The 11,182-nt window shown below is 32.9% G+C and overlaps 1 non-coding gene across 1 annotated transcript; it reads left to right on the top strand.

The window, feature by feature from the left end:
* The first annotated feature begins 10,976 nt into the window (after window positions 1-10,976).
* LOC112597425 lies at window positions 10,977-11,095 on the top strand. Its single transcript, XR_003114836.1, has one exon. It is a non-coding gene; the product is annotated as a 5S ribosomal RNA (ribosomal RNA).
* The last annotated feature ends 87 nt before the right edge of the window (window positions 11,096-11,182 follow it).

Raw genomic sequence — 11,182 nt, forward strand, 5'->3', positions numbered from 1 at the left:
CTCACGTCTAAGTCCTCTTTAATGACGACACCGACTGTAATACATAATAATAATTCGGTATAAACATAATATACAATGCGTGTTAGACCCCGAATTTAAAAATAAAATGATTGCTGTATAAAAGTGATACTTATAAAAATGTATTCAAATGTTTTTTCAAAATGAAAAATCTTTAAAATAAATTAAGTTGTTTCGGTTTTTTTTTCTTTTAATCTAAGCATTGTAAATGTTGTTTGTGTTAGATATTTCCATTACAAGTTGGTAAGCCGCAATATAGCAAATGTACGCAGAGCAGTTCGTTCGAGTTTGGTTTCGTCAGTTTTATTACTGGCTTGATATGTTAATCGACATGTTGTGATGACGATATCTGAGTTCTATCGATGCGATCAACTGTCACGCATTTTTAAAAAGGATGAGACAACAATTATCGATGTAGCGTCTTAGCTAACGGACCTCGAAATCTTGATTCCCTTCATCCGGATTCGACACATGTAGGTATGTGCTGTACTCATATTGTTTAGTAACCGGGTCTACATCTCGGAAGAGGTCGGTGTGGAGCCATAAATATTAGAGGGCACTTAAAAAAAAATTGCTATTTATAATAGCCATTCGATATGCATTAAATATATATTTATTTTTTTGTTATTTTGTAGACGCGAAGATGGATTGAAAAAAGAAAACATTTCAACTGCATTAAGGACATAAAAACTGAGTCCACAACAATTCGTAGTAGGCAATCGCGGATGTAAGTAATTTCTCATAATAATTTTTTTCTCGACCATTATTCAATCTTTTCATGATAATAATTTATCACTTTACTGCAGAGTTAGAAAACACCCTCCTGTAGGATATCAACACGGGGGCCCCTAAAATAAACTCGGCCCGGGTCTCCGGACGCGTTGTACCCCTGGACTTCCTGCGCTCGCTGCACTCACATCGGGCACTGATGGAGGCTTGCTGCTAACTACGATGTCGGTACGAAGCGCGTCCAGCGAGCTCGTGTCACGCGTTTCGTGTGCTCGGCAATCATCGTTTAGACGACAACAATAATAATCATAAGTGGCGCGATGAGAGTCGTTATCATCGCGTCACACGCTCGCACGCATCGTATAAAGTTATTATTATATGTACACACACACACACACACAAACACACGTAGAGACACATTTATACTACTACGCCATTACTATTACCTGCAGCACACCACACCATAGGAATTATATATGTGTAAGTACATTATACACTGCACACACGCACCATACGGCCACCTGTTTCGGGTCAAGGAGCGCGGCGGCGGCGGTACCGTGAGAACTGAAGGCAGGTGATGGCTACCTGTGTTACTCTCGCATAAATCTTGGCAGCCGCAGTCCATTTACACGGAACCGGTCCATTGCCGCCGCCGCCAACAGTAATTAACCCGTGACGGTCGCGCGCTCATTACGACGACCGTTGCCGTCGCCGCCGCCGTTTATATTATATCGAATCGCCGTCGTCGCTTATCACACGGAATAATACATTATTATATTTCCTATACCGTAACAGTTTCATATATTATAATGTTAGGTATGTTTTTTTTTTCTCAGTTACGGCCCGCTAAAATATTCCACAGTTTGTTATGTCATTATTATAACGACGTTTGCAGGAAAATATTTTTCAGTTTTTCTACACTCCTATCGCGTACGCTATATTGCTTATAACGTTATATTTCTGTTGTTACACCACCGGGTTCGGGACAAATTTATTATTTACATGCGAAACGTGCGACCGGCACGCACTCGGCCAACAAACGTCCGTGCAATACACATAATAGTATAGGTACTACCGTGCACATCACGTAGGTGTGTATCGTTTAAAAGGTTTTCCGTTCAAACAGGTGCTGCAATGTATACCATTATATAATTAGGTATACATACGTACATTTTAAATATTGTTACAGCAAACAGTTATTATCGTGTACACTCGCATTGTGTGTGCACGTGATGCAGCAAGCGTCGAACGATCGCAATTTTTCCGATTGATCGTTGTAACGCATGTTATTGATTGATAATAAAACATCGATCGTGAAATCATCAACACAACGATCGATCGAAACATAATCCATCACGGTTTGCGTATTTCCCGATCCCAGTATGTTTCAGCGCGGGCGGCGGAGCTAAAACCTTTCCGCATTATGTATAATATATATGTTTACCGATTCTAATCTGATTCAGCGTGAGGAGCTAAATCCATATAGAATTCGTAATCTCAGTTTAAACACTAAAACAAATATAATGTTAAATTTTACATGAATTATTTTATTATCAATGTGCATAGTAATAAAAACGGAAATACATATTTGTTATTAATTAATTCATAAAAAAACGACGATTAATTCATAAATATAAATATTGATAATAAAATAATCCATGTAAAATTTAATATCATACTTGTTTTAAGCGTTTACATTAAAATTATGAATCCTATATAGATTCAGCGCCTCACGCTGAATCAGATTAGAATCGTTAAAAATATGTAAACATCTGACATCATACAGAAAGGTTTTGGCTCCGCCTCCGCACTGAAACATACTAGGATCAAGAAATATGCTCATGGTTTACCGTCACTTAACACGTTCAATGCCATTGTCGACGGGTAGTCGACATCGGCAACATTGCCCGGGTCGCCTTTGTCGACTACCCGTCGACAAATATAGTGTTCACTTTGATGGTTTATAATTTTTACTGGCTACGGGATAACGGTCTGAAATTTATTGTAGGCGATCAGGTTCCTTGTTATGAATCAAACGATACCATTGGTTTTTAATTTTGTTTATTTTTAGTTTGGATATTTATTTTTTCCCGAAATCACGACGTCGTTTATCGCCGATAATAATTATACACCGTATTATTATAATTCTATCGCAATTTGACATAATAAATGGTATAAATAACATTCCCAACACTAACATATTCATACAAATTATTTTACGCTGTATACACCGTGTTCCTCAGAATACAGGGTGATTCGAAAAATATAAAATTATTTTTATTATGCAATGAAAATTATTATTATTATTTGTTTATTTTTTTCTGTGGCTATTCTAGTCGTAAACGAACCATTCGTGCATACACGTCACTCTATAATTATTTATTTAATAATATATGAAATAAATTATTATTTTCAATTAGTTACATACTAGGATAAGTACGTATTACAGCGTCGCGCCGTCGCGTATCGCCCCTGTCGACGCATAGTCGACCGTACGTAGTTTCGGCGCGGCGACAAGGGCACTGCGCCGTAAACACTAGCGGAGCTCAACGTGTTAAGCATATACATAGAATATTTCTATATAAATGTCATACGCGCCGAAACGGTTGTAAAACGTGTGCCTTATCCAATCGCAGTAATGTAAAAAAAAAATACTCGGCAAAACCTGACCTATCGACGTATACACATATAGTATGATATACAGTTACGATTGTTACGAAGTCAAACGATTAAATGATTTGTCGCATTACAAAAAAAAAAAATCATACAATATGTTTTATAGATGAAGAAGATTGAGGTGATACCTCCGACAAATTATAATCGTTCAGGTCGACCTATTTGCTCGCGGTTTCGCCGACAAGGACGTCGCGGTTCCTAAATGCGGCTTTACGGTGACAGCAGTGTATTGTACAGAAACACCGCTACTGCAGTAATGCGCATATATACACGATAATAACGTTTCGAACGAAAAGCGTACACGTCATTCGACCGCAATCGTATGAAGACGTTGTTAGACGTTAAACGGGTAGGTACGTTATGTGATATTATATACGAATACCGTTCCGCGGTTTCGTTTCGTGAACAGACGGTGCGCGTGGCCGACAAAATTGAATTGATGATCGCGTCTATTTTTGGGCGCAGATCGTCTCGTTTCCGCGCGATCCACGCGTTTTTCACACGGTGCGTGCGGGTCGTCGAGTGCCCCGCGAGAGCGGCGACGGAGGAGGAGAAAGTCTTAGGAATTCCGAAGAGTAATCACCAGCGATTTGCTACCGTCTGTCACAGTCGTCTACGGCAATAATTTTACGGACCCGTGGACTGAGACTGGTGCGATAGCTCGTCTATGCTACACAGCGATTAAATTATTATTATTATCATATATATATTTATATAGCTTATAGCTATGACGATGTATATATATATATATATATATATAATGTATAATAATACGACGAGGAGACGTTCTCACGGGAGGGATTTCGACGCAATTAAACCACAGATAGCGTCTCGTAATAGTGTACATACGTATATGCTGCATATACTATATAGGTATGACAGCTATGACTGCGCCGTGTTTGTTCAGGCATCTCGCGGGGGCGGCAGTGGCGGTGGCGGCGTTACGGGCGACGGGTTAAATTCAATATTTGTTCAGTGACCCAAACGCGGGGGGGAGAGAGGTAGTGAAAGAAAAAACCCGAAAAAACACGTTATAATACGAGTGCTGCTCAACTCTTCGCGCCTATGCATCGACACAATATGTACGCGTTTATAGATAATAATAATAATAATATGCGTGTACCGTATACACGTATTATTATTTTAATATTCTTCTCACACCCCGGCGACGACGGGGGCATTGCGTTGTAACACAACCTGCTTGGGAACGTCGTCATAATGTGTACGTACGGCTAGAGGTGTATAAAATATCTATACAGGTACATGCGATATTGTGTATTATAATACTTTATATACAAATGTACGGCTTGAAGCGATAAAGCTTCGATACCTATACTGTCGAGACGTCGAGGTGGAAGGGCTTAACATGAGATCGGTTGCGCACCGCTGTATTATATAGCTGTATGACTATACACTTACATCATATTGTCATAATTAAATATTAAACACGTATATAATTTTATATGGTATATTGCCATATTGATGATGCGACCAACTAATAAACGGTTATCGCTTATTCGTTCAAGAATAGCCATGGCATGTATTCACATCGTACAATGTATATACTGTTAAATTATTGTGTTTTGTTTTTTTTTTTTTGAAATTTTTACTTAATCGAGAGGAGACTCAAAACCGTTGATGTTGTATTTAAGGATTTTGTTGTTTACATTATGTCTATACGCATTTATTATCCGGTTCATTATTATTGCAAAAATTTAAAAAAAAATGTTTAATTAGTGTTGTTCCCAACAGTTTAAACTGATATGTAGTGTGTTGCTCTTGTAGTAATTTCAAATACAATAATATTTTTAGGTTTAAAAACTCTTTAAGTTCTGTGGACTGTGGTATATTGTTGTCCATTCGGGATCATTAATATTCATAAGTATTTTTAGCAATGTTATATAATGAGGTTAAAATGTCAATAAATCGTGAAACATTGAAACGTATATTTAAATTCTAAAGTATTTAAACACTTTGTATTATATTTACATGATATTATAGTATATTATAGGGGTGACCAACATGAATAGGTTCGCGGGCCGCATAGACAAATACAATGATACCAAGAGCCAAAATGTTTTTAGACACATTTTACATAATTTGGTAAATTTTTTATAATCTACTACCTAAAAAATTAAAATTCATTATAATATTGAGTAAATTTTGATTTTATAAAAAAGACGCGAACTGCATCTGAGAATGATTAGAGCCACGCGTGTGGCTCGTGAGCCGCAAGTTGGCCACCCATGGTATATTACTACAATACGAAACCACAATTATTATTTCAGTGTACCCGAAGTCACCGAGAAGCATGATGGCTTATGGCGGCATTGCTAATTATTATGATATAGAAATACGGTCATATTATATTATTGTACGTATAAATCATATATCAACGTCTTCACTGAGAAAAATTGATAAATATATCATATATATATATATATAAATATTCTGACAGGGGACCTACAGACATTGATTCTGTTTTAAATTTCACACAAACGCGCAAACTGATTGTTTAATAAATTGCATAGTTGAAATGTATAATGTATATGTATTATGTATATTATAAAATAGGGTCTCCGGCACGTGTAACTACTGAATAGAATCGATACAACATAGATACAATATAGACCGCTATGTGATATCATAAACGCGAACGTTCAATGACGTAGGTATGCAGTATACATACCTACCTGTAGCAATTCATAATTATAATCTGTGTGCAACGATCGTCGACGTGTCTGTGCGTATCAATAATATTATGGGTGTATAATATTATTATGTACGGATAATTTCGTATGTACGCGATTGTGTGCTCCGTGAATGTGTGTGTGTGTGTATTTCTGTGTGTATATTAGACGTCGTTTGTATGTTATGTATTATTATTTTTGTTCTGTTTCGTGTACATCCTGAACCGGTTGCCCGCCGCCGATTTCCTATACTGGAAAACATGCCCAATTTCCACTCCACGAGAGCGCCGCGCCGAGTCATCTAATCGAGTTATGCAAATGCGAACGCGTATACACACAGGACACGGCGTTCCCACAGTCCGAGTGGCGGGTAATTAACTATATATAACGCGCGCGTACAGCGAGTAGCCGGAGTGGTCTTTCACCTTGTTTGGACACGTGCGACCGGATCGGAGAGTCGTCGAAAATGACGCGATAGCCGCTAATTAGAATAACACACGTACTCGCGGACGTGGTACTCGTTCGGCTTGTACGTATACAATATAATATATGTGTGTGTATGTAAATACTTATATACAGGTAATTTTATGTATAAATTATACGTGTACGTTTATAATTTTCTGCGCTAACGAGTGTCTCCCCCCCTCGCCCATATTGACCAATGACGCGACAATTTGACCCGCTTTTAATGCGACACGCTATAATAATATACATAAAATTCGTGTTTTTTTTTTGTTTTTTTTTTTTTAGTGCGCGCGTACATTCGAATCAAAGTACATAAAATAAAATTTTATAATGGGACGTCAGTAGCGGCGCCGCGTGAAGTTTTATGAGAATTCATATTATACGTCATCATAAATATTTTTAAACAACCACTACAAAAATTAAGACGACAAAAGTATTTAAAAAAACTGGAAAACGTACATGCGAGTATTCGTCTATATAATGTCTATACTAAAATGTAGTCATTCACCTATTTTGGCCGCTACGAAGCAAAGAATATCTGATCCCGATGCCACAGTCCTGGACGTGTATAAATGTATGATACACAATAATTGTAAAAACATATATTTAAATATTGAATGTACGCATATCTTAAGAAATTCGTTCGCCACAAACCAGAAACTGGTGTAAAAAAATTTCATCGGGATATATACATCAGCATATAATATACATGAAATATATACATTTTTTGATAGGTTTACGTTAATTACTCGTAATTCGTTCGTATTTTTATAAAAGTTTTACTACTATACTATAGATATAGAAGTCAGTCGTATTTAAACCGTGTTTGGACAGTCGGTTGTCATCTATCGAGCCAAACTTTTGCAAGACTACAATCTAAACACAATACACGATTAATTATTCAGAGTTTTCGGAGAGTATGTTTTTATTGTTTATATTATACTTAGTTAGATGTGGTGTGGTGTAACCAAATATCCGAAACACAGTGTCTAAAGTCTCGATTTTCAAAAGGATAGTACTTAAATATTAGCTATTTAGCTATATATATTATATTGAAATAAACAGTATTCGAATTTCAATGGATATTGTAATAAGGATATTATTAATTTATAAATATTAACCAATTTTCTAGCCAAAAACAATACAAAAAATTTTATAATTTAATAAAAAAACTTGAAATTAAAAATTACCTATGATATTTTACTTTTTTATCCGCTTTTCAACATTTTAACTTTTTTTGACTTCCTTTATTTTATTTCATTTAACTTTAATGACTTTGGTCATATTTTTTAAATTTACGATTTTATTTTTTTAATTATCAAATATGCAAAAATATAATTTTATTCTTATCTTTATCAACTATCACCCATCCCTACATTATAATTATTACTAATAATTACTTTACATTAGATTTTATGTCATATCAATATAAAGTTTATGGAATATAATATTTGCATCAAATTATGCGTTTTTAAATTACCTACTATAAAATCTAGTCAATTTGAATTGGTTCTCAGATTATTTTAATTTTAAAATCTTCAACATTATTTAAATATTACCTGTTTTTATTCTTTATTTAAATAGTTATTTAAAATACAGATTATGTTATAAATTTTATAATATTATGTAAAATCATAATTAACTACCTGTCAATTATTAGTATTAATATTAGGTATAATTATTATTAACACAAAATATATAGGTATAATTTATTTATTTTTTTTTAAGCAAATACTATTCTTATGGAGACTAAGTAGTTTAAAAATTTCGTCTTTAATATAATTATTAAATTTTTTATAATATTATTTAAATCATTTTTTTTAAATACAGGCTAAATAATATTATAGTCATTATTATAATAAATTATAAATCACATGTCAATTAGCCTTAAATATAAATGTCTCTAGCTATTGTACCAAATTTTCCAAATTATAATGTCACATTCATTGTAAATATCAAGATCAAGTATCAAACTACCAAATGTACAATTTGCGGTACATTTAAATTGCATGCCACCACGCCACCTCATTGAGGGATCTATCCGAATTACATTCCCTGTATAATATTAAATAAAATAATTTAACTCACTTTTTCATTGAAAAAACCTGGTTTGTTACATTAAAACAAAATATTTAAATATTGGAGGTGACACTGTGAGTATTAAAAATTAAAATAAAACGATTATAGTTAATCAAATAAAATATGTATCTTACATTTTTACAAAGCGTTTCAAAAAAATAATATTATCAAATTTGATGGTGTTATTTTGACATTTCGAGCGTAGAACATCACAACTTCAATACACAATAGATAATTTATTATTTAATATAATAATAAAAATATTGTCTATATTGTGATATTCAACATCATGCAATAAAAATGTTTAAAAGTATTGTTTCATTTATTTTGTTGTCGGTAATGCCGTATATACCAATTTTTCTACTTTTTGATTTTATTAATTTCATTATTAAGTAGTACACATAAGTGCATGATAAATAAATTTGTGGTACATAACATGCAATTCGGACGTAGCTATATTTTGAGGTGTTGAAACCAATTTAGATGTAGCCATAAATTTGTACATCTGATTAAAAGAAATAGGAATACGAATAACCTAACTTGATGAATTGCAAAACGAAATCTATTTAAGCGTTAAATAACCAATAAGTATTTTGTACCATAAATGGGAATAGGTAAATAATAGATGAATACACCTCTAATGGCATGATGCTTACCTAATATACCTATTCCCTTGAGCAGAATAGCAGAAATGGGCGTGTTGTATTATGTTTAATGTGTATTATTACTTATATTATATGACATGAAGAAAGTTGTAAGCGGTTATAATAAGCATATGTTTTTTTTTTAAATGTACTTAATTTAATCATTCTAAACAATAGTCAATAAGTATGGGTTTGAGTCATGTAATTAGTATTAATAGTAATTATCTACAATATTTGCGAAGTGAAGAAAATAGAAACACTCCTTGTAGACGTCATAATGTTATAAAAATAGGTAATTATAAATTAAAATCTAGTAAATGATAAATAAAAAAAAAGTAATCTCATTATAATATTAAATGATGTGTACTGTATCTACAAATATATTACACACTACCACACTGGTTTAGTAAATGGTTTAGTAGATAGGTACCTACTTAATTATAAACGTTAATGCACTTTAAAAATATTTAATTGTGTACCTAATAATTCATTTTTTCTCTCTAAAATTTTATAAAATTATAGAAATTTAATATAGTTAGGTAAGTACAAATTTCTATGAAAATACATTTTATCATTTTTGATATTGTATGCATATTGAAATTAGAAACATTTTTATAACAATCATTAGTCATTATAGACTAATAACAATCACCAAGAAAAAAATGTATTTAAATATATACATATAATAATATAATAATATAATAAATACATGAAAAGCAATAAAATTGATAATTATTATGATATAACTTTAAAAAGTTGCTATAGCATAAGATCTCGATGTATCCTAAATAATACTTGACCGTACATTATCATTATTACACAGTGTTTAGTGGTGGGTCTACGGTATACCTATCGTTTTAATAACGTTTCAGTAAGATTTTATTGTAGCATGCGAAAATATACTTGAATATAAGGATTTGGATTACACTATATATGCCAATGATTATAATAATATATTTTATAAATGTTTCTGTTTCGTGAAAAAAAAAATACTCTAACCTTTCAAACTCAGCGTGTTTACATGCAATTATTTTTAGAATTCCCACAGTCTGTGCTGGTTTAATAATATTTTGAGCGTGTTAATAATAAGGTATAGCAGTAATAATAATATTCGATAAGTACGCAAAATACAGATACACGCTTAAACATGACGTACGAAGCATTAGGTAAATATTATATATGTAGAATACTTATCTACTGCGTTTTTCCAATTTCCATGCCGCTGCAAAGAAAGTGGCTATATATTTTAATTTAAAAATATATTAAGCATTACCAAACAATTATTCTCATTTCCCAATATGATCAACCTTGAACCATCTCTATAACAATTTCAAAAAAATAAAAATCCTCTTGGCTTACAATCCAACTAACGAAAAAATCCAAAAAGAAGATATATCAGAACTATTTGATAACTATATCCAATTATAGGTACTCTTAGCCCTTAGGAAACCTAAATTCAAAAAAACCAAACACGGGGATGCTTAAAAACAAACCCGAACGAAATTAAACTTTTTCAAATCACATTCGAACTTAAGATAATAGTATTACTCCCTATCTAAACCAATGTTCCAACAATCTGGAAGAATATTAAACATATTTGATGTCAAATCTGCTCACTACTCTACATTATTAAGTTACTAATAATTTAAATAATATTGAATTCACAAATTTTTTCGCCAACGACCATACCACGTTGAATACACCAGTTCTCGTCCGATCACTGAAGTTAAGCAACGTCGGGCGTAGTTAGTACTTGGATGGGTGACCGCTTGGGAACACTACGTGCCGTTGGCATTTTTTGTTAACACAAATTTTATTTATTTATTATTTGTAACTTAAGCAATATACAAATATTTTTTGCCATCGTCAAGATCAACAAAA

Source organism: Melanaphis sacchari, unplaced genomic scaffold, assembly GCF_002803265.2.
Source record: "Melanaphis sacchari strain LSU unplaced genomic scaffold, SCAv2.0 Contig40_pilon_pilon, whole genome shotgun sequence".
Taxonomy (NCBI): Eukaryota; Metazoa; Arthropoda; class Insecta; order Hemiptera; family Aphididae; genus Melanaphis; species Melanaphis sacchari.